A 25897-nucleotide genomic window follows, 5' to 3' on the forward strand; every position below is an offset into this window, starting at 1 on the left:
TCCTTTATACTCTACTGAATAGATGTTACACATTTATTTAAGGTTACAAAGAGTGCCTGAAATAGCACTGATTTGTAAGGAATAGTCTGTGTCCTATAATTAAAGGCAGCATCACTGTAAATGTGCAGGAAAAATTGTAGGAAGAATTTTAAGGGCATTTTGGTAATAATGATTTATAAGTGATGATACATAAGTTTAAAAAAGAAAAACAGATGACTGTGCAAAATGCTGTATACTGCAGCAGTCTAGGACTGAAAGCAGTGATCCAGACATCAGTATCTGGCTATTTATTCCTCTCTAGAAAAGTTATTTAAAACAAATCATCATATATCAACAAGTTGGATAGTAAGAAAAATTATCTACCCTGCAAGTAGCAAATTCATAAAACCCAAAAAACAAATCAGCTTTTTCTTGCTAGTAAGGTATACACTCAAGCTTTGCAACTCAGGGTATATATAGAAATCCATCTGATCATGGGATTATCTACAAGACAAAATTAATTACAGCTAAAAGAAAAGGATTGAGGTATAGCCTTGACCTATCCTCCTCTTTCTGCTATAGAACACAAAAGCTATGTTAAAGGACATATTTTATCAGAAATCTGGATGATCATTATGCTTATTTTTCTACTACTATCTCTATAATGTAGTGCATTCTTGGCACGCTCCCTAAACATCATAATAGGAAAATAAATTATAGGTAAAATTTCTTTCTGAGAAGCAGACAGATAGATTGAGAGATATTATGAGTACCATGCTGATAGTCTACAGTGTGGGCAGGTGAAACTGAAATTAATTCCAGTTCCTTTGCTTTCTCCCTTATGACCTCTCTTCTGACACACTCAAAATCCCCTCAACTTCACATATATAGAATATGAGGGACCACAACACATTTGGTACCCTGAGAAAAATCTGCCTGTTATCTGTTCTCCACAAAAAAGCAAAAAGCTCCTGTACCAGCATTTCTATCTACAATCATAAGATTGCTGCAGCTTCAACTATAAACTTAAAAAAGAGTAGCTCTTTCTCTCTTTCTATAACTATCTGCTCTTTTCCCAATAAACTTGGCACATTTCTCTGCAACACCATCTTTTTGTGGGCTGCAACATATGTGGCTTAATAGCATAACATCAGACTGCAATTTTTAGCCTAGCTGCTCCTGTTCTACTTCACAAAAGTGACTGCTGCCTACCTTCAATGACCCTCACAGACAAGAAGACCACCTTGTCAGAGATCATATTCTAACAGATAAGCAAACCTTCAAAACAAATATGATGTCATCAAACATAAACACATCTCACCTCCTTAAATTTAAGCATGAAGTTGAACACAGCTTTACTTACCAAAGATATTCAACCTGAAAGGTTCCCTGGCTTTGCAATCAGGAAGATCAAGCAGGGCTACCACAGCTTTTCTATGCTATTATTTAGCACCTCTGAATCAAGTCACCAGCTGTTGGAGCTTTGCCTAAACAACAGTAAACTAGAGAAGAGTAGCAAATCAGCACTTTCCCTCTTGGGCTAGCTGGCTGGCTGATACTTTAAGGGGAGGAAAGTAAAGGCCTCATTAAAGTTGTTTTTCTTCACCAAGAAATGCAGGTCAGGTTAGGGTAATACCCTTAGAGTGTGTACAGATAGCAAAAAGAATAAAAAACAAAAACAACCCACCAAACTTCGCAATAGGGTGATTTACTGCAATGTAATGATCTCTCTCTGGATCACTGAGATGTTGGGGAAGATGTGAGCATCTTTTTCTGATGCTCACCAGCTGATTTAACGTGATGAAAAATGAACTGGCACTTAGGGGATTTTTTTCTAAGTTGCAAGCTGCATTTCAGGGTTTCAGGTTTCTTTGCATCTATGGGAGCATATAACCATCTTCCTTTCTGAGCCACATCTATCTCTCATACATTCTCTTTCTAGAATCTGTGAAAATTCTACCCTTTTTCTCTATTTTTCTTTTAATCCATTTTCATCTGAGTATTGAAACTGAGGAAAAATTATTAATTTTCATAGTGTGTAGAGTTGTACATGCCACTTTTACTGACTACCTTTATAATTAGTCTAGGCAATGATGATTAAATCCCCTTTGATTTTTGAAAAATACCTTAATTGAAGTAATTTAATAGAATTAAGTCTAGGTTGAGTTTTTTTCTCCCCTCATGTGCTTGAACTGAGCACTGAAGGAACTTGAAGACATTGGCATGCAGCCTTCCAGCAGTACTGTGCTCTCCTCTGGCAGCAGGAACATCCTTTAGCAAAACACAACTTAATCCTTTAGGGGGAAAGCTGAAACATTTGAGTAAAGTTATTATTACCATCCTCTATTCATACGCATAAATGCCACAAAATTTGGGAGTAGTATTTCATTGTCAAACTAGTAGTAAATTTTATGCTTAAAAAATTTGTTTTCAAATGACTTCTAATCATAAATATGCTTAGTTTACTTCCTATTGTTGATAAATGTGATCACAGCCCAAAGTCAAACTGGTACTATGTAAACTTTATGTCTTTGTAGCATCAGCGCTCAGTGGGAAAGAGTTTTCTGAAGGCTTGGAAAAGTAGAAAAAATTGTCATCAACCTAACTTTGGAAAAGTGTTCAAGTTAAACCTGGCAGTTTTTTTTATAGTAGTAACCCAGTTCTTGACAGTCAAATACCACACCTCTGGTTCAGAGGCTACCCCAACTTTATGAGTCATGATTAAGGACCACATCACTACAATTTCTGTTGCAAAGCAATCATGTGGATGGAAGATATTCACTAGAATGTCAGTGTTTCTTTCTTGTATGCTGTTTCTGTAAAGACCTCTGTGTCTAGACAATGCAGTAAAACATCTAATTTACTCTTCAGATTTAAAGTAAAGGAATCTGAACAATGATGGTGAAACTGTCCTTTTAGCCAAGTAATGATCTGCAAAAGTATCTTCTCATCGTTAGAGACAAATTTGTAAACTGTCTTATAAAAAAGTTTAAATAAAAATAGACTCATAGGGTCTTCAGTCTGACAGAAACAGCATCCTTGTGTACCACAAGAGTTATACAACATTCAGCTTTCTATTTGTAGCAGTTAAGGGTGTAAAGCAGTAGTAAAATAATGAAACTATCTTTGATTGCCTATGCCCTGTAGCAAGAGTGCTAATGTTTTTCTGTGTGCACGACACTGCTTCTGATTACTGTATGTAACTAAGGAAAGTGTTAACCATACTAAACTTTCTGTTGATAATTCTAACAGGCTGGCTTGATTTCTATTTTAAAATATCTATGCACATATTTGTTATTACACTTCACTTATTCAATCATTATCTAAGTCAACAGAGAGATCTTCAGCAAGACAGCTTGTATTTATCACACTTCATGTACTTAAATTGTATGTCACCCTGTTAAGTAAAGTCCAAGGAAATTCTTGATTGATTATGAAGTTAACCATATGGTTATCTAGCAAGTCAGCAGAAATGAAATTCATTACCAAAATCAATTTTATGTAATTGTTATTAACAAGTATTGGTTTTATGCTTATTTTCTGTAGTCATTGGTTGGGTTAAAATGGCAGTAGGAATTTGGTGGTCACTGTAATATAACCAAAGCCCACTAGTGTGTGAAAAAGGGCACAGATCTCAAAACAGTTCAGAGAGCTTGTTTTCTGACAGTTAGACTGAAATAAAACATGATTATGACATTATGTAATCATGTATCTTTTAATGAAACTCTTAGAAGTGAAACCAAGCTTTTTCTTACATGCTGCCCCTTTCCACCAGAATAAGGATAAGGGTAGGGAAAAAAAAAAAAAAGAAAACCCTAGTATTTTTCGCAACACCATCTAACCAGTGTCTTTTTTCTTTTGTAGGAACAGGCAAGCCAAAGTAAAAATAATTGCAAGAAGTATTACTGCAGTTGTAAAAGCAAACTCTGAGAAATGAGATTTTTCTTTCTTGGGTATCTGCATTTTGATATACTCCATATTTGCATGATCCTATACTGTTTTTCCCCAAACTCTTCTGTATCACTGAGCAAGGATGTGCTCTGGGCATTAATAGGGATCACTTCATGAAGGGTGCTGTTAGTCATTAGACCTCTCAGATTTCTGGCAGAAGTTGTAAAATGTGAAATAAAGAAAGCAGCTGCTTTCAGTAGGACCTGTCCATTCATTAAACTTTTGCTATATGGAAGTGGATTCTAGATCCTATCATAGACTTCCTACAGGGTACTGCATATCCCCTAAAATGTATTCTCAAAGTTGATACCAAGTGGTGTGCTCCCTGTTCCTGGGTCTGTGGAGCTGGCTTGAAATTTTGTTGCCCATTTAAACAATGATGGAGATTGACAACTTCAAACATTTCCATGGTTGTAATATTAAGCTGTGTCATGAACATAGACCTATATGATTCTGATTCTCTGCACAAATAGGGCTCATTGTCTTAAACTGTGTACTCAGATAATTGGATTCTTTTACTTTAGTCCCTGTGACTACTTGACACAGAATTTTAGGCATAGCCTTAAAATAGCATAGCTTCCTGAGCTTCTGACTCTTGCTGAAGTTTTTAACTTCAAGCTAGGCACTAAAAATTTTCAAATACTTCTATCTGTGAGGTAGCTAAAAGGGAAGCATTAACTTTTCACTAGCTTATGTGTGAATAGACAGACTCAAGAATGACCTGAAGATCAAGATGGCGTGTAGGTGCTGCCAGCAAAAGAGAACAAGAGCATGATGCAGTGAAGTGTCAAACTCTTATGAGGCCAGTTTCCTGTGCAATGCCATCAGAATCACAGTAGAGGTGACAAGACCACATTCATAAAACCATAGTGGACTTGGGAACTTTTAAACATGGCACTTTCTGGAATAAGTGTGAATAATCTATATTAGGATTCCTTGCAAATCATAATTTTTCTTCTGAGTCTTTGACCCAGCCCCATACATCTGCTCTGGCTCCTGTGACAATTATACATAATAATCTCCTGCCTCACAGGTGGGGTTGGAAATTAAATTTATAGCCATGTGTGGAGCTCCTACAATAGTGATGAGTATCATGCAAAAGCTCAGAAGGTAACGACTATATAGTCCAAAATGCCTTGGACCACTCTTTGTGCCAGGGTAATTGAAAAAGCTGTTTGGTCATCCCAGCCTGCTCCTGTGGTCTGAACTAGGGATGATGTGTAAAAAAATAAAGAATAATGTAGCTGAAGATTGTAGCATTTGATATATATAAATCACCTAGCTGAAATTTACATGGGCAGATTTCATTCTGCCATTTGTAACTCCTGATCACTTGATTTTGGAACTTTGAAGTTTTGTTGTTTTAACTGTTTTCACTCTGTTGACAATTCCGTAGATAGCTCTACATGTTCTAGCTCCCATTACACCTATGCAACAAGCAAGAAGAAAGTAGAAATCCCCTACCCTTCCTATGTTCTGAGAAGCTGCACAAGAACAACAAACAAACAAACAAAACACAAACAAAAACCCACAAACAACAAAAAACAAATAAAAAACCAACCCCAAAAAATCCAAAACCTGCCCCACTCAAAAAAAAAAAAAAAATTATATTTTGACATATTATTTTTAATGTCTTTGAGAACTGGCAGTGGTGCTTTATCAGTCAAACACCTACAGGTTTTTAATCACTAGTCAGTGTAGTTCAAACTCATTATATGTCAGGTCCCACTTGAGCTGATACACTTATTAAGTCATTCAGCATCTGGTTGGCATCACTGAAAAAACCTGGATATCATACAGATTTGAGAGTTGAGGATCAACATTCTGAAATATTATTTTTAAAATTGACATAACACTTCAGGGCTTTAGAATCAACTTGTTAAACTGGCTAAAAACTAATAAGAAGTGAGAGTTCTGTCAGGTTTTTCTTCTTGCTCTGCATACCATGAGAATATCAAAGCACAATGAGTATAATATTGCTCTTACGAAGAGTTCAAAACACATTGGGCAGTGCTGCTTATATTTAAAGCTCACCCTGCAGAGGTGTTTTCATATTGCGTGTTCTGGCTGTATTGGCTGTCATGAAAACAGGCGGTCACTTACTGACACCTCATTAAGGATTCTGACTCTAAAAATATTTATTCTGCAACTAAATGTATTTACTTTATCGAAGATAGGATTTATTTACCAAAACACCTTTTTGGAAACCATTATAAATTCTTTTCTTCAAACATGTTCAGTTACTTTTGTAAGAATGACTACTTTAGTATTGTCCACCTTATTGCTACGTGATATCCACCGCAGGAGAATCTCTTGTACAGTGGCAGCTAAGGTGATACTCTTCTTGCCTTTTGTAACTATTTGAGTTTTTTCAGGTTGTGTTGAGAAAGATTACAAGGATATTCAGTGCACAATGTTACAAGATGGAAAGGTACAGAATCAAAGACTTGCCTGCAGGCATCAATGCCCCTTGTTGCAGCAGTTCTTTCTACTTGCACAATTAGGATACTTGTTTGAGCCTGATAAGATTTCAGTATACATCATGGTATTTCTACTTTATATTTATACCCAGTGACAGGGTATATTCATATGGAATGCACAGGGCTAATTGGTTAATGTCCTAATATGAAAAAAGTTTGTTGATGTCTCTTGTGATAAAACTGTTGTGCATTAGAATTTCCCCTTATATAAGGGAAATAGATGTATAGTTAAAGCAATGAGAGGGGATGTTTCTAGCATCTTATGGTATAGAAAGCATATTATTTTTTTAAGTGCCCTCTAAAAAAAAAATCATTTTAAGGTGGAAAGGGATGAGAGCGATAACACTGAGCATTGAACAGATTCACATTAAGGTTCGACTTTCTCACTGTCACGAAGCACTAAATCTGTATAAAATAAAACAAGACTTTGTTCTACATATAGTAGTTTTCAGTAATCTGAAAATACATGTTCTAGTAGCATGTTCAATAAAAGAATATAACTGACATTAAGTTTCTGTTAAAAGAATCCTGTCAAGGTAAAGAAGAAAGGAAACTAAAGAAGCTGTACATCATTGGTATGTGGTATAATTAGCTGTGGCAGGTCTTTAATTGTCATAGACAAGATGACAGAAGCTACTTATATCAGTTTTGTGGACTATTTATATAACAAAGTCATTATGACCCCTGAGCTTGTTTTAAAAAAAATAAATTTCACTAATGAATTTTCAATTTTTAGGCAGAAAGTATATCCTAAAGCATTTTTGAACAAAGTCTGTGATGCGTAAGTGAACTAAAGCTACCTAAAAGAAAGCTGAGAAATCCCTTTAGGAGAGGAAACATCACAGTAATATAGAATAAGCCATGATAGTACCTGTTGTTTTTGCTTCTCTGTGTGCAGGAGTTGTGATGGAAAAAGGGAGATTTCTGCTGTAAATTAAAAAATAAGTGGTTCAAAAAGTAATTGGAAATGGAGAAATGGTAAAGCAATTTATTGTTATTACAGTTTGATAGTTGCCTAAAATGGTTATGTTTTCAGGTAATGAATTTATGCAGATGAGCTTGTAATCTTTACAATATGCAGTAAAAACAATGTGTGAACATTAGAAGATGTGTCAGAAAGACTCCTGAAGTTGGCTGTACAGATTTTTAATTCTGTTTAAGTAGCTCATATGTACAACATGCAACATGTATGTTTCTATTAAGAGACAGCCAGGATGCACTGAAGAGACAAAGATAACATGAAAAAGATGAGCATATTTCTTTGAACCTCAGAGTCTGGGATGCAGAAAAGAAAGGAGTGTTGGCAGGCAGAATGGGATTATGCCAGGGGAAAGGAGGATCCAAATGCCACTATCTTTTTCGGGCCACACACAGCTTCAATGGGAAACAAACTCTTGAAAAACAGATTCTACTATGGAAGAAAACAGACATATGAACAAAAGTGAACTAAAAGAACTGTGAAAAACTATGGAGGAACCAGAAACCAAGAAGTTGTAACTCCTGCAGATTTCAGAGATAAGATCTTTTATTGAGATAAAATCATCATTACCTAAGGGGAGAATCTGAAAGCAATGCCACACACAGGGTGAATGTTACGGAGTCTTTTGATCTTTTAGACACTTTTACAAAGAAAACTTTGATAGGCTACTGATGTCCTAGAAAAAGATGTTACCACAAACTCTGAAATAATGAAAACAATTTTACAATCTATAGTTCACAGAGATAACAGCCATACAGTTTTTTACAGTAATATATTTGCACATATACTTACTTCTCAGATTATTCTTGTGCTTCTTAGATGTGATCCAGCAAGATAACCAACAAAATAATTATAAGAATGCTGGTGCCTGCATAAATTCCTATTTACTTAGAAGTCAGCAGGCAACCTCCAAATTCAAATTTACGCATCCCTGAACACCTGATGTGTGTCGAGGGATCAGAATCAAATTAAAGCTCTAAGTCACAGTATCAGAAATGGCTACACAAGCCAAGGCTGTTTATCCACCCAAGTTAGGAAAGATATATGTTAATAATCCAAAACTGAAAAAAACACTGAAAAAAATTTGTTTTTGAGGGAAAAGAAAATTTACATCATGTTATAATATTTGCTGATGGAAACCTGCTTATTCTATAATTATTATGTTTTTACAGTGGATTTTTACTTCTACAGTTGTCTTTTGTATAGGCTCTAAATGAATAAAACAGTCTATGCCAATACTGTATAGTAAAAGCTCCTTATATCATTATAGTCCTCAGAGAAATCTGATAGAAAAACTGGTTATGCACTTTCTGTTTTATTTACAATATAATTAAAGTAATTATTGTAGTTGTTACAGTAGTACACCTTTTATAATTTCATAGCTGAAGCAAGATCTGGGATAAATGATAGCTATCTAGTGCACTTACTGGAGACATTATTTACTTTTACAAGCTATTGATTACCTTATAATTCACAAAAGAAGCAAAACCACAAACTCGCTTACGAAGGACATCAATAAAGAGTCTCAATAAATATTAGAGCCAGGTACAGGTTCAGTGGATATTTCTTTCATATAAATACTATTGGTACATGTTTACAAATGCATATGCAAACCACTTAATTTTTAAAATACCATTTTCATGCCAATTTATATCTGTTTTTCATTTTTAAATAGACTAGTTAGCTTCTCCCTCAATGCACTTCTTTGTATGTGTTTTTATTCACAGAAATAAAAACACATACAAAGAAGTGCATCAGAAAAATAACTTTTATCATTTTTGCTTTGTTTTTTCTAAATTTACTTTATCTCTGCAGGTCACACAAACCTGACTGTTCTCCAGTTGAGTCAACATGTCCTTAGCATGAAATAAAACCAAATATGACTGCAGTGAAATGACTCATATTTTTAGAGACAAACCAAGGCATGAAGGTTTTCACTGTCTGCCGATAACTTACAGAGCACTTGCCATTGACAGTTCATGATTCTAAGAGTATCACACTAGAATAAAGAAAGAGCTGCAGTATTTCCCTAGTCCTGGGATCTGATGCAACAAAATCATTGATTTAGCACTGGTAGGCCATTATACTGTAAAAAGCTTAACATTCCACCTGGTAAATAAAAAATGTGAGCTGTTTCATAGAGGATTTTATTTTACTATTCAACTGATTTTTCCTGAACATGAAAATTCCATCTATTCTTTGGGTTGCATAGAGGGGGAAAAAAAGTAGATAAAAAAAGAATAATTAATATTTTTTCACTTTCCCTGTAGAAATTATTTCATATACTAAAATATAATGCTTCTTCAAATACTAAAATATAATGCTTCTCTAAATACTTATTAAAAGCTTTGATTTTAGCATCTAGTGAGAATATAAATAGATTATTCCACATACAGTTCCCCTTTAAAACAAAAGCAGCTATTAAAATTTAATAGACAAAATGTTTATGTGTTTTTTAGGAAGTCTAAATGATGAAATAACTACTTTTATTTTGAACAGGTGATATTGAACAATTAAAAAAGGCATTTCTGCTTCTGAATTTCTGAATCAAAAACATAAGAACATATTAACCCTGAAATATCTTTTTCCATCTACCATTTCCATCAACACTGTGGTCATCATTTCCTTCTGTGGACCATACCCATAAAATTTCCTATTTGGAGTAAAGCAAACTGATTTTCTACACAAAATGTGTTCAAAACCAGAAGTCTTGAGAGAAATTTCATAGTCTTCTGCAGTTTTTTGAACTTAACCAGAAAAGGTTGTAGTTCAAGGGTTTATGTTGCAGGTCCTTGACAATTCAGAGCAAATTTTTAAATCATAATTTTTTGTTTTCTAAAGAGTGTCAAGGAGTCTTATGTGTCTAAAAATGAGTGTTAGATTGATCCAGTTACTTATAAATCTTAATTTTTGTATAATTATAAATAATTAATTTTATGACTTTCTCTGCATTTAATAATAAGCAGAAGTATAGTAAGCAAGATTATGTTTGTGTATTTAAAGACTATCTTTCTTTTTCATGGCCATCAGTCTAAATATGGTTGCAGCATGACAATCAGTAAATTCAAAGGTAGGATTTCAGTTGTGCATTACAGAAGTTTCTGAATGGGATTTCTGACACTTGTATAATACTAAGTACATCCAGCTACTTTGTTTTAGCTTGAGAAAATGCCAAACTGCCTCTGTTTAAATTTTTCTTTCTCTTTTGCTTTCTGAGAAAGATTTAGAGGGACAACAAAAATACAGCAAAATACAGCACAAACATAGTTCCTGCCAAAACACATGGGTCTCCAAATATGAGCAATTTTAGAAAAATATTTAATAAATTCTGAAGAATTAAATAAAATTTTCAATTATCCAAATCTAATTTAAATATCCACCTGGATGCAGTATCATTGCCATTCTGAAAACATAAGTTTGTTTCATGCATCCCAATCCTCTTATTAAGCACTAAATATATGCCATGCATTTTCTGGCTGAGCACATATTTGACACTTGGCACGCTTCAGGTCTCCTTATATATAATATGTTCACATGTCCATCTTACACTTTCTCAAAATCCTAGCACTATTTCTGTTTTTAAAATATTCTATGTAACTCCTCTCAGATAAAATTATTTCTGTGGTCAGGAAACAATCCAGATAAAATTTTCCCTAAAGCATCAGTGGAGTTCACAGGCTTGGCAATGTTCCCACATACTAGCCTTTTCTGCATTCTAACCTAAAATTTCATATGTACCATTAGAAGCTTTAAAAGTTAGACTCCAAAGTTAACCTATTATATGCCTTCAAATTTCATCCTGTAACAGGGATGTCAATATGCAAGATTACTTACTAACAAGTAGCATTCTCTGCTTGTTCAATAAGGGGAAGCATGAAATGCAATTTTGATAGTGACAGCTGCACCTATGAAGGAGAAAAATCAGCACTGCAAAAATGAATTCACATCATTCATTACCATATTACATTTCTAGTAAAAGTCTTCTAAGAAGAGCTGATCATGAATCCTGCTTCCAAGAGTGGAAGAGCTGTGGGGTGAGAACATTGGAACACTATCCTATAAGATGCTCTTAGCCTTCTGCAAGTTACAGGAGATTTTTTGAACCACAGAGAAATTGAGTATCTAAAGCAATCCATGGGAAAATGTTCCGTGTAATATAGACTCCATCTGCTATATTATACTACTTAAAGGTACTGTACTTTTGTAATTTGCATTTTTGTCTGGGAAAAAGTTCAGTTCTGTAGAACTGTATGCATGTATACAGATATTTATAAGCTGCAAATAGCAAAATAGCACACTGGACAGGGCTGATGTAGGCAGTTATACAAACGCCTCAGTTTAGATTAAAATGCCTTAAATTAACCATAGGAAATCTATGATGGAAGCCATTATGAAAGAAAACCCTTTCTAGTTTACTTCCAACCTTCATTCTTCCACATACCATAAAGCCAAAAGCAATAAATGAATGGTATAACTATTCAGTCAGCTGTTGCTTTGGTGCCTGTTGGATTTTTTTTAACCTCAACAACTTGTGAAGAATTAGCAGGCAAGAATTGCCAGATATTTTCATAATGAAAGATATAAAAAAACAACTCTCTGAACTCTTATCTCTCTATTTTACACTATGTAAGATTTTTGTTGATTAATTCCTCCTAGAAGCACGATGTTTTATTGAATGCTGCTCATGCTGCTTGACCGTAGGTTGAATGCTGAAAACAGTTCACACACTGTAGAGATAATGTTCTATGCTGCAAAATAGAAACCTCCAACATCCCACTCCTCCAAATAAAAGCAAAGAGTAGACCCTTTGAGTAAAACTGAATTTAGCAGTTGCTGGAGAAGCCAAGAGACATATACCAGAAAGTACCTCATTCTTGGTTTTTAGACAGTACTACCTTTCTTATTAAGTGGTGGTGAGAAATGCTGGCAGAGAATATCGTACTAGCAGATGGCACTTAAGTTGGAATTAAATACTGCAATAGTATCCCATTTGGACACTATTCAAGAATGAATGCTTCCATGCAAGAAATTAGTAAACCAGGACTTCTCAGGCTGGAAAAGAGATGGTTGAGTAGTACTGTGATAGAAGTTCATAGTCATGAATAGAAATTAATTATACAATGCCTTTTATAACAAAAAAAGTAGCCTGTAAGTGAGGGTTACTGAATGGAAAACAGGCACATCTGCATCTAAAAAGATGCATATTCTGTCATGGACCAATACTAGAAAAAGGATAGATTTTTCAGAAAATTAGACTCTAGGGAACACAAACAAAATCTCCTCAAGTGAATGTATTGTAAACATTCTTAGAAATGCCATATTGAGAAAATGATATTCTATGAAATTCAAGAAACTTCTTTTATGTTTGAATTACTAGTAACCAGTATTTTTGTGTCATAGCTCTATTACTTTAGATATGTTTAATTCTATTGACAATTCTGATTGCTCATATTAAATTAGGCTCAAATCAGAAGTGGTATTCACCTGATCTGTGTATGATCTGGTACCATCATTCACAATTTTCAAGGCAAGTGATCACTCTATACATACAGACGTAATTATCATTTAAATGAAGACTCTTCATAATAATTTATCACATTGATTCTTCAGCAATGTTAAATCTTTTTTTCCACTCTCACATCATAAATTCTTTGAATTTAATTTGTACATTTTTGCATTGTCAATAGTTTTGCTTTATCTGAATTATTATGTACTATTACCCTGAACAATCATGAATTGACTAAACTCAACAGCTACTTGTATCTAAACAGAAGAAGCCTGCAACTAATAATGGTATTCTTCTGTAGTATTCCAAAATAAATGCAGTCATTTCCAGTCACCTTTGAAAACCACATTTTGAAGAAATTGTATTGCTGTAAATCCTCATTTGCTACATATTTGAGATGTGACGTGAGTAGGTTTGAGTCCTGAATTTTGTTTGACTTTCTATTCATTTATTTTCTGTAAGTTCCAAGTTAAACCTATTTGAAAAACTGGCAAATAAAACACTTCCATTACTAGTTGTTCTGTGATGTGGGCGATGGAGCTTAAACATTCACACTATAGTTTACTTCACTGTTGTTCTTGCTCTCTTAACTTGATCTTACAGGTCGGTAAGATCAAGGTTTTGCACAAGTACAGGAATGCAATCCTATCCCCTTAGGAGCAATCAAACTCTGCCTTATGCTAAGGGACACCATAGCAACTCTGTCAGCTTAACTTTTGTGACAGAACAGAATCTGTCCAGGTGTCAAACAAAATGGGGCCATGAAACAAACATGTAAGAATCTCTTTGTCTGGAATTCCATTGGTGTGTTTCTAAAACTGCTCAGTTTTCACTGAAGTTTACAAGGTGCAGATGGAAATGAAGATAAATATATCCTAGAAATTTCAGAGCATAGAGAAGACACATGAAATAATTTCTGAGATATGGGAAATGTCTAAATTAAAAAATACTAAATAAGAATTAAGTAAAAGTATGAAACTGTTAACTTAATCAAATATTTATTCAATTTAGTCATCAGCAAACTTACATGAGAACACATTTCATACCGCATCTGCAAACGTTTAATCTAGTGCACTTTATTGTGACCTATGGCAGTGCTAAAGCTGCTTAACATTATAAAAACTGATGAGACAAATTATATAGAATCTAACCTTGCTATACAGGTAAAAGTACTTGCCCTTGGATATTACTTAGCCTGACTGCAGGGCTTTCTGGAAACAGCAAATGTTTTATAAATGTCAGCTCATGGCTAAATCAATGTTTATGCATTTATACCTTTGAATAGCAAACACTTGCTGCCTGCAAGCTAAACAATGTTTTTATCTGTTTGCCTATTTCTGGTCCTTCAACCACAGCACAGGGTGTTGCAAATCGCATTTAGTAACAATTATCTCCTGGAATTTCGTGAAGAGGAAAGTAGCATGATTAATGAAAAGTGACACACAGAGATTACTTTGCTATGCCGGTCGCCCTGGTGAATGGGTGACTCTGCTGAACTGAAGCCTGACCTTTGTTACTTTTAACGAGGTCATCGTGAATGCTAAATGCTTAAAAGATTAGCCACTACAAATGTTCCAGTGCTACTTAATGATGCCTCCACTAATGAACTGCAGGTAGCCAGTTAAATATAATGATACAGTTTTCACCTTTGAAACAAAGGTTGAACAAACCCCTCCCCTCCCTTCCCCTCAAAACGGTTTTCTGTCAAGGTGTTTAAAAAACAACCCTGGAACTTGTTTTCTTCACACATAGGTTACTAAGAATGTAAATTTGAATAAGCCAAAGACTCCAGCTTTTAAGGAACTTTGTACCCAACTGACCACTGGATAATTGCTCAGTAACTGTAATGTTTACATCTAATTTTCATCCCTAAACAGCAGAGGGGCTCAATATCCTGTAAAGTGCTGTAAACATGTATTGTTATAAGATCTAAAGTTTTCAACTAAACTAACTGAACAAGCATCAGACCACTAGTAGTAAAGTCATGTAAATGTGAGATAAGCCTCGTGGTAAATAGCTATAAAATAAAAACACTAGTGAGATTAAATATTTCTGTTATTGTATTGACTCATATCAGCTGCCCGTTAGTGTAGGTAAATGTGACAAAGTAAAATTGAGAATGGAATCTTGAAATCAGATCTTGAAGTAATATTTGACTGAAAACACATCAACCCTGTCATGAGGAAAATTTAAATTTAAAAAAAAAGTTTCAAGACTATGAATAATTGTTTTCACACCCATAAATGCATCTTTGTTCTCTGTGGGAAATATATTTGATCATTTAATCAGGCAGAGACACCATCGCCTTTCTTATACTCACAAAGTAAGTCTCCTGCCATGAATTTTAATTAAATATAAAACTGTGAAGACCTAACACCAGAAATGGAAGAATGCAAAGTATGTGAACAGACATTTCCAACAGAACACTGTTTGCTGTAAAGGTGCATAAAACCGTACAGTTTGTTCAACCAGAATCCATCTAAATATATGCAGTAGGCTGCAGGTTCAGTGAAGTTCATCACATGGTGCGTAAAAAAAGCAGGATAAAATCAAGTCCTAACAGTATGTCCAATAAAACTCTCAAGAAATATACCACATACTCTAGTTGTACTAGTCTATCATGATTCCTCTCTAATTGGCAAACAGAAACAACCCTGCCATTATCTGCAACGTCTCCATAAATTACCAGGATGGGAGTAAGGGTGGCACAGATTTCAAGCTAATAATGTTTACAGTAGCATTAATTAATGTGCATATGCAAGTCACAGACATGAGGCTATATCTCTGGTCCCATCCTACACAGAGCTAAGGAATTTACTTCTGTTAACCTCTACAGCTACCTGAAAGAAGGATGTGGCTAGGCACGGGTTGGTCTTTTCTCTAGGAAACTAGCGATAGGACAAGAGGAAATGGTCAAAAGGTGCCAGGGGTGGTTCAGGTTGAATATTAGGAAAAATTTGTTCACTAAAAGAGGGGTTAAGCATTGAAACAGGATGCTGAGGGAAGTAGAGCAGCCATCATCCCTGGAACTGTTCAGAAAACCGGTGGATGTGGCACTTCACAGTATGGTTAAGCAGGCATAGCAGTATAAGTCCAAAGGCTGGACTTGATGATGTTTTACAGCTTTAGTGATTCTATGATTTTATTATTCAAGGAAAAGAGATGGAACCATTAAGAAGAAATTTTTTTTTGCCCTAAGGTTTGTCTTCTCTCTGTTTTCAGAGAGAAAAGTACTGAAAGCAGATATTATGATTTGTGAGTAGGAAGATCAAATTGTAAGTATCTTTCATATCAGAAATCAATGTAAGACTTTGAATATGCTACATTCAGAGATTACTCTGCATCCATGCAGAATTTTGTGATTTATGACAGATGTATCAAGACAATATTACACCAAGATAAAAAAAAAGAAAAAAGCAAGAGAGCAAATGCAGAATTAGAAATATTATATATGGCAAAAGAATATATTTTTTCTACAAAGCCTGAAAATTAAGATATTAAATAACAAGATTTTACTTTTACTTTTGTATGGAAATCTTTAAATATTTTCATAAGCATAAAATTTACTGCAAAATCTTTTAAAATTAATCTATGAAAAATGGTTATATGGGACTTCTTTCAACAAAAGTCTTAAAATATAAAATGAAAAGCTTATTACAAATGGCTGTAAAATGCCTGGAGAAATTCATTAGCAAAGGTTGCACATCAAGATTCTGAGGTTTTTAATATTTTTCTAGATTAGAAGTAGATCCACTCCATAACATTTCATCTAGAGTTATTTGACTTGCAGGAAAAAAAGAGGTTACAAATTTGGAATGATTTGCCCAAATCTTGATCTTGGTGCAGGGTTTAGAGAAGTAAGAAAGCATGAAGCTCTTCCACTTTCCACTTTAGAGCAGAGAGGAACCCAGGTCTTAGAAGAATAGCCAGAGCCTGATTTTAAGTTTTCCTGCACCAGCATTGGGGAACCATTACACAGGATTCTCATAATTTCCCTTTCTAGAGTCCTGAAGCAATTAATTCAAGTTTCAGGGAAAGTTTGGTCTTCAAATTGTAGTTCAAATGAAGACAAACTTTTCTTGGGGCTCCTATCCCTTAAGTCCTTTAAGTTCAGAATGTGACTAAAATTAATATTACAAAACTGTAGAGTTCTGTGGCTTTTGAACTTTAGATTCTGACAGTACATCTAGGTTATTTCTTTCTTTTCTACTAACTCAAATTTGAATTTGATGGGAAAGAAAACACAACGCATCCTCAGTTTACTTCATATTTTCATGTCTTAGCATTTGTACCACACTGGCAAAATTAGTGAATTGCTATTCTCATTTAAAACCTACTAAAACCCCCCAAAACCCCCCAATAATAGAAATATGGATGACCAGAGACTAAGGGAGTACATTATTGTAGTTTGCTGTTACTTTATCTAATAACCATTAGAAAATTTAATTAAAAAATGATAAATGTGATATTTAATCCTAAATATGCCTCTTGTAATATACATTAATATTTTTAAACATATTGTAATGGTAAAAGCTTTGGAAGTTTAACGTTACTGACTGGTGCTGGAAGTCTATTTAGATACCTTTCTACTTCCTGAAATGTTGGAGTGGAAAAGCATGATCTACAATAAAAACTAATAGTGTATAACAAACACTTATTCAACAATTACTCTTTTTGGGTGGTTGCCTGAATACTTTTGTTTGAAAAAAATTTACATTGTTGATTATAACTGTGATATCTTACCTCTTAATACATTTTACAATTTGTGCATAACAGTTCCAAAGGAACTTGTAAATGACTGTAAATCATAAAATTCATTTTGCTTTGCATCAGTTCATTCATCCATGTTCCAACTAATCACCTAATTTCAAAATTCAATAAGCCTAAATACCTGGATTTATGATGCTTTGTCAAAATTAACAAGGGAATAGCAACAATGTAGAATTAGAAGTCTATTTCAACTTAAAGACAAGCACCTAGTTGAAAACAATTAAAAAGACTCTGCAGCAATAATTATATCCACAGTGTATGCAAATAAAATAAATTAAAACTGATTTTATTTCTGTTTTGGGAGATTGCAGGAAACACTAAAAAGCTTTAATTTAGTCACTTAAAACAATGAAGTTGTTTTGAAGTAAAACTTTCAAGAGAATGAATTGAGTGTGGAGTACTAAATATGTTACATTGCACATAAAATGTGCATGTAGATGTATTTTTAAAAGTAGACTATTTCTATGTATTATTCCAGAACTACAATCGATTAGAAGGTTTTTATTCTGATAGACAACATTTTGTTTACAAGTTATCTCCTGTAATTATTATTATTATTATCTAAGGAACCCAATCATCCTATCATATCAAAATGGAAAAATAAAAAAGTGCAACTAACATTTAAAAAATATAATAACAGTAGCATTTAGGAAACACATTGTCTTTTTAAAGACCCAGTAGTCTAGAATCCATTGTTTTTTACGATAATTTCCTGCCACAAAAGTTTTAGCTTTCTTTTTTAGGCCACTGTAGGCACTCTACAACTTGTTAGAAGTCCTGCAAGTTCTGGAGACTTGCAGTCATGTTCAGTATTGAAAAAGAGCTTTAGTTTTATTTTTGGAGATAATTGTGACAAATCCAAGTATTTTCTTCAATAATTTGGCAACTGTTTTTCAGATTCTGTGTTGCAATGATTGCATTTAGGATGCTTATTCAGTAGGCAAAACTGCAAATTAAAGAAATCAAAGGAAAGAAACGTGCTTGTAGTAGTGCGTAGGTTTTAGGGAAAAAGCAGAATTTAAAAAAAAAGCACAGGTGATATAATTTATTTTGAAATAAATCATAATTTATTTTGATTTAAATAAATTATAATTTTTTTTGATTTAAAACCTGCAAATTTTGTTACAGTTAAAAGGTCTGCAGTCTTCTGTTGAGTTTTTGATTAAGTTCAGACGCAAAACAGCTAATGGTAAAAAGCCACTATGCCATACTGCATATTTTATCACCTACTCCTATAACTCTCAATCCACAAAAGGCTGGTTTTTATACAATACATGAATCACAAGATCCAGTAACTTTTTGGTGATTCTTGGTAAATTATTTCCTTTTTCTTTATAGGTATTTTGTCTTTCTTTTTCTGATTAATTCCTCTAAATCTGAATGAGCAATATTCTTTAAATTAGTATGTATATAGCCAAATATAACCTTACATGTTACGAAAAAACAATTAATAGTTTAAAACCTTGCATACATTTAATAATCATATCTTTCTGTTTCCCTCACTGAATGTGGGTTTCTCTAATCAGGTATAAACAATATATCCCTAAATACCTTCTTCCATCTCCATCTAAGCAACTGTATCCTAACTTGGGTTTTTACTTCTGAATATGAAGAATGGAGACGTCAAAGTGCTCTAATGAGATCTATCAAATACTTCAATAATTCTTTGGAGAATATCTGTGAAAACGTCTCAGTGCGTAAGGTATTGGTGTTAATCATCACATTTTAGATTCTGATAAGAGATGACATTTATATCAGATTTTCTATCAAATTCTAATCTTGCTGTCCCAATAAAGACATTTGGAAAAACACCAGATATTGTACTTATGATGCATATTCAAACAATAAAGGTTTTCCCTGTGTAGATATTCAAATCCTCTTTCATTTATAAAACTGATCATGGAGAAAAGGTCACTCAATACAGAAAGAATTTCTAGTGCAAGAAAAGGTATGAAAATATTCAGGTTGTTATCTATACATAAGCAGACATATGCATAAAATGGAGACACCTTTTGGTACTTTTAAAATCAAACCATATGTGCTATGTTTTGAAGAAAAAAACACTTATGTTTTGATCTTCATGATCATTCTCCATGATAAAAAAATATAATCTATATTTTTTTAAGTTAGGGTGAAAACTGGCATTTAAGCAATGGATATAGTTAAATGACTGTTAAATAAATCTGTATTATTTTGAAAAGACGGTATCATTCTTTGTAAATTTAATTAAAATCAGAGACAAATGAATTTACTCATGAGCATTTTCCAAACCACTGTACTCTGCCTGCATCTTCAGGAATGTGTACAACTATTACTATAAAGATTTAACATTAAAAAAATTTGTGAAGTCCTAAATTTCTAGTAGGTATGCCAGAAATTCTGTCTCTTACAATAATAGAATTATGCATTTGGTTTTCAAACTGAAGGGCTGAGGCTACAATCTGATCAAGGTCTTTTTTCTGGTTATGAAGCAATGCCATAAAAACCTTAACTTACTTGTAAAAATACTCTGGAGCAAACCCATGTTTTTTCTTTAAAAAAATGGAAACTTTTTTCTTTAAGAAATTGTAAATTGTTATGCAATCATCAAGACATTGTAAAGCTGGAAATACTTTTATTGTACACAAACTTCTCAGTTCATTCTCAATTTATGAGCATAATGTTAAGATGTTTTATACAAGAAAATGCATGTAATTAAGAAAAGGCCGGCAACATAAACAACGTATGTGCAGGAATGGCAGCATTTTCTTACTTTATTGTTCGAAGGCAGTTGCTGTAGCACACAGCTGGACTTGCTCTAGTATGGGACACATCGCTGAGCCATTGATGGAGAGAAGCCAAGAAAGATTCAGGGCCGTGAAAAGGAGAAGTGGCTTGGAAACAGAAATGATAATCCTTGTGTTTTTCAAAAACTGTCCAGCAACTTCGTCCTCCTGTGATCTCCTGCTCAGTGGCTGATGACATGCTTTTAAATCCCGAGTGCTGCAGTTTCTCCTGACTGCACACATGCACACATTGTCACAGGTCCCTCCTTCAGAAAAAGAAGTGTTATCCCATTGTCCATTTTACAACAGGAAATGTTGAAGTCAAGATGCTCAGTGGACCAGGGTGACATTTATGGGTCAAGATGCACATTCAAATGCAAGCTGATTTTCACAGCAGGGATGTGAGACACAATGACACCTATAAGCAAACCCCTAAGCACTGTTCTGAACAAGCTTTTTTTTTTTTTTTTTTTTTTTTTTTAAATTTGTTACTGGATACAGCATATCAGTTTGTTTCTGAGGAAAGAATAACTTTCAGGGATATCAATAACATGAAAAGAGAAAATAAGATTTCAGATTTCATCATCCATTTTGAAAAGAAGTGTTGGAATTTTACTTGCATTATTTTCACTGTTGGGACAAAGTGCCTGGAAGAGTCAGACACTTTGAGATACAGCTTGTGAGTTCTCTGCCACTTGCTTGTTAAGTCTGCGTTTTGCTGCTTGGTCCTGTCCACAGGATGAATTTATTTGATCGCTTCAGGTTTGTATAATAGACTACTTGTAACACTCTTCATGAAAGCCTTGGTCCATACCTAATACAGTTTTTTTGAAATCAAGGGATCATAAAACCAGGACAAAAAGCTGCCTATGGAAATTTTAGAAAAAGAAAATAAGTGACCAAAAGATTAAAATCTTGGTAGTGCAGGAGAAAAGGTCTCTGCTTTCAGTTTTGATATATTGTTTTGATTAGGTGTTTATTTAAAAAGTGCTGAATTGAAGAAACATTATTTTAAAATCATATCAAATAAGTTATTTGCAGGTGGACTTAATTAACTTAATTATGACTAAAAATCAACATGGCAAATTCTTCTATCTTTATCCTATAATGAACATAACTTGTGTTTAACTCATCTCACATTAGGACTAGTCTCCCTCAAACCAATTTTGGGACAAAAGGGTTTTGTGAGCCTAACTGAGAAATCTACATATTACTTTTCAGAGATCCTGTAGGAAATGAGCAACTTAATTTTCTCACTGGCTTTCTACAGACCCTGGTCACTTTCAACAAGTGTTAGATGCTTATAGGTTTACTAAAAAGTATAATTTTTAACCTATAGGTTATACTAATAAACAAAAAAAGCCCTATGGATTTTACTTTTATATTAGTAGCTTCCTTTTTACTTACTACACGTTAATTTTTGAATTCTCATATATTTGGGTTATTTTTTGCTGATATAGAAGCAGAATTATGAGTGGCTTATTTTCTAATACTCTATGGTTTTTGATAATATTTTAAATATCTTATTTGATTTTCTAAAGTCACTTTTTTTCTTTGAAAATATCAAAATCTATGCAAGTAATAATTCTCTGAGCATTTCACATTTTCTCATTTGGTACTAAAATAATTTCTGGCTTTAAGTCCACTAATCAAATAGTATTCAGGGAAATAAACCTCATTTTTATGATTAACCAAACAGTGAATATAGGAGCATATTTCCAAAAGACATGAATATAAATCCTTATTTTGTTCATGAAAATCCATGCAGTAAAGAAAAAAGGACAAACCTAATCCTCTTTAATAACTCAAAACTTACAGAAAATATAATTTATCATTTTTCTGCAAGGATATTACTCAATACTAGTTCCACTTACTCTATTAGAGTATATTTCCTCACAAAATAGAGATGTTAATTAATAAGAAGCTCAAAAGAGGATTTAATTTTGAGTGTGTGATATAATTATTTTCCCTTCAGAAAGCCTACAGAATGTATCAACTCTCTTTTTAAAATTATTGCACCAGGAAATAAAGGATAATTATGTTGGCAGCATGCTTCTTTTTCCTTTTAGGTCAAGCAAGATGTCATGTGGGAGGAATTGCCAAACAAATTCCATGATGAATGAGATGACGCAGTATGTAGGAAAGCTAAAGAATCTTCCACATTATAAGAAGTCCATAGCTGCTTCAATTACGTCTAAGTGGGAAAGAGGGGAAAAAGAATTCCTTGTATACACACTTACTTCAATAAAAATGCATCCAGTGTGGCACTGGGAAGTTCACCAGCTTCATGGGAACACTTCTTGCAGAACAATGCTGGTCATTTGGAGCTGGCCTGCCAACATTTCTGCATAAGCCTATCGGTATTTGAGTCATTTCACCACTTGGCATCAACTAAATTCAAAAGACTGTTCTAACAGTAGACTTTATTGTACTGAGACTGCACAGAACAGTAAAACTAGTTTGTCCTCACACAGCAAAGGGCAGAGTGACTCAGGATATGCAAAGTGATTCTGCTTGGTTGATTTTCATTTGTCTCCAAAACAAAAACTCTTAATCACTAAAATGTCATAACAAGTCAGACAAATGGTAACAATACCCTTGAAACTATATTTTAAGTTAAAACTCATCTGAGAAAGACCCACTAACAGATGGGGAAATGTTTACAGTTTTGGATTATGTTTTACCTACTAAAAGAGGAAAAAAAAAAAGAAAAAGTAAACATTCTGTTGAGAAAGACTGAATTTATGAAAAAATAGTGAGTTTAAATTAATGCAGGTGGTATGGTCACAAAATGCTGAAAACCACATTCTCATAGGTACATATTATCTCTCTTTCTGGTACACTGATACTGGATGGTTAACTTTCATAATTTTGTAAACACCAACATTTGTTTAATTCACTTTTTTTTGTTTGAATGTATTTTTAAATATATTTGATGTGTTTAATTATCTACTGTTAATCCTTTTCATAGAGTTTAAAAGTGAGCAGGTTTTTTTTGTATAATTTTTGACACAATAAATGATTTTCCAAATGTGTTCTTTTTGTTGTTTGTTGTTTGTTTTGTTTTTGTTGTTATTGTTTGTATCTGGTCTGGCGGGATGCTCTTTATTGGAATCATGCCTATGAGGGATAAGCATTTGAACAGGTTTTGTTTTTAGTAAACACATTTATATGTAATTTTTTCAGTAGTCTGAAAGCTCTCAGGAGTAGCTCTTGGTGGTGTCTTTACTTATAGGGAGTGACAGATTAGAGAGATTCAGGGAAAACCAAGCCTGAGATGTAACACCATTACAGGACAGACTGCGTTGGACTAGCTCATCTACCTGGTTTTGCTTTCTTCAAGACAAAACTGTTTAAATAGGATCTGGAACAAATATCTAGATTCACAAGAGGATGCAGGTACACAGCTTCTATTACTTATCTTCCAAGTCAGATTCAAAAAGCTGAATACTAAGGATGTTCTAGAAAATTCAGCATCCACCCTCCTGTGCAAAGCAAGGAGGAGGTAAGGACAAACCTGAGAGCCACCTGAGTGTGTTGGAAATCAAGATAGGCTTCAATACCTGATCTGGGGCCAGAGGGGCACGTTCATCATACAGATCAAGATGCAATTTTACAGCAGTAAATCTGCCAGAGAATGTAACAGGAGGGAGAGTGAGGGGAGGCAGCAGGAGCAGGGCTTCCTTCCCAAAGCAGGTCACCCAATGCATCCAACAGCACAGTCACAGCTGGGACAGGGGGCCAAGAAACTCAGATGTTGGCTACAGGGCCAGAGAGCATTGGCCAAGTCCATAACTGGTGTGAAAAATGAAAGTGTCTGGGGGCAGGATGAGGGGCTGCGGCAGCACTGGGGTGGGAACAAGGGCCCTGACTAGAGCAGAATACATCCTGAGCCTGTGAGTGGGTGGTGTTGGCAGAGTAGGAACAGTGAAGCTGGTTAGTGCCAACAGGCCTCTGACTGAAAGTTCATTTTAAAAGTACAAAAAGAAGTTAGAGTGCCATTTGATACAACTTACTCATTATAGCAGTGACCCAAGAGACAGTGTATCTTAATTCAGCACTTTCCTCTCCTAAGATTAGCAGAACAAGAATGAAATCAATAGCTTATTCTCCTGGCAAAGTAAGGGCTATGTATGTGTCTCTAAGGCACCAGTGCCAAAAAGGAGGAATCAGCAATTTTCCAGTCCTATATGTTCCCCCCACAAGGGTTTTTGGCGTTTTCTGGTTTAGGGTTTTGTTTGTTTGTTTTTCTTTCATTGTTTGTTTGTTTTTGTTTGCTTATTTTTATTGTTGTTTGGTTGGGTTTTTATGTGGGGATTTTTTTTGTTTTTTTTTAATAGTCAGGGAGCTTTAGTCACCAAACTTAGGTGCCTAAAAATTTCTGGTGTTACCAGATATATGCAAAAGATGAAGGTAGAAACTTGCTAAGTTTAGGATAAGCAGTAGGACTGAGACAGAAACAAAGGTTGAATCAAGCCCCAAACCTACAAGTAAAGAAGAATGGAAGTGAGAGAAAATGATACGAAAATGATCATGAGAAGAATTTCAGAAGCACAAAGTGTAGGAGAAATCTGGAATGAGCAGCAGGCTCCTATGTCACACATTCTCCATGACGGGTGCGCCCTTCAAGTCCCATTAGAGCAGTAATGGGAAGAGCAGTAATGCTCTGGAAGAAATCAAAGGGGCATGCAGATGGCAAACTTCATGCCATCTCACACTGCTTTTTACAGTGCTATGTGAACTGAAAATGCCTTAAAATATAATAAATATATAAGCATCTGATCTGGACAGCAAGCATTGTACCTGAAGAATGAAATGGCTCACATAACAGTACACCAGGGAAAGACAATGGGTTACTTCAGAAAGACTGTGCATCCTCATTAACTACAGTGAAAATATGACTAGCTACAGAAGTTACCTCAATATTATCTGATTATCCTTTTAGTTTCAGACTTATACACTATTAGTATGAAAAAAAAAATGTACATGTTATATTTTTCTACCAGTTTTGCACAAACCTTTCCTTGTTACACTAGAAATTTCCAATACCAGTCAGAGCCCTGTACAAATGACTAACTTTTCTTGCTGCACACTTTGGACAAAAAGCGTGTCTATTTCCCAGCACAGTTTCTTGGCATCTTCCCTGTCAGATAAGGAAAGACAAGACAACAGCTCTGGGATATATTTCTTTCTGAAAGATCTACCTTCCAAGAACTACTAAGAAAGGACACAGGAGAGCTCACAAAGTTTCATCTACACACAAAAATTATTTGAACTGTCACAGAACTGTGGCTCCTTAATCTAAGGCTTATAGGGAATTTACAAAGGGCACATTCCCTTTAGGACATGCCTGTAATTCCCATTATCATCAATGGGGGTTATAAGCAAGTTGTAACAAAGAATAAGCCCTTGTGTGTTAGCACTGCCCCTGTTTAACAGTGTCTAAATCAATACCAATGATTTGACA

The 25897-nt window shown here is 34.4% G+C and overlaps 1 protein-coding gene across 39 annotated transcripts in view; it reads right to left on the reverse strand.

Moving 5' to 3' along the window:
- The window catches only part of TENM3 (teneurin transmembrane protein 3), a 1292556-nt gene that overhangs the window by 596801 nt on the left and 669858 nt on the right, over positions 1 to 25897 (reverse strand). The window contains exon 8 of one of the 39 annotated variants that reach the window (XM_072927744.1): positions 11224 to 11294. The exons of the other annotated variants lie outside the window; for them this stretch is intronic. The gene's annotated coding sequence lies outside the window, so the exon portion shown is untranslated. The remainder of the gene's footprint in view (positions 1 to 11223; positions 11295 to 25897) is intronic. 39 annotated transcript variants of the gene reach the window in all.

This window comes from Taeniopygia guttata, chromosome 4 (assembly GCF_048771995.1).
Source record: "Taeniopygia guttata chromosome 4, bTaeGut7.mat, whole genome shotgun sequence".
NCBI lineage: Eukaryota > Metazoa > Chordata > Aves > Passeriformes > Estrildidae > Taeniopygia > Taeniopygia guttata.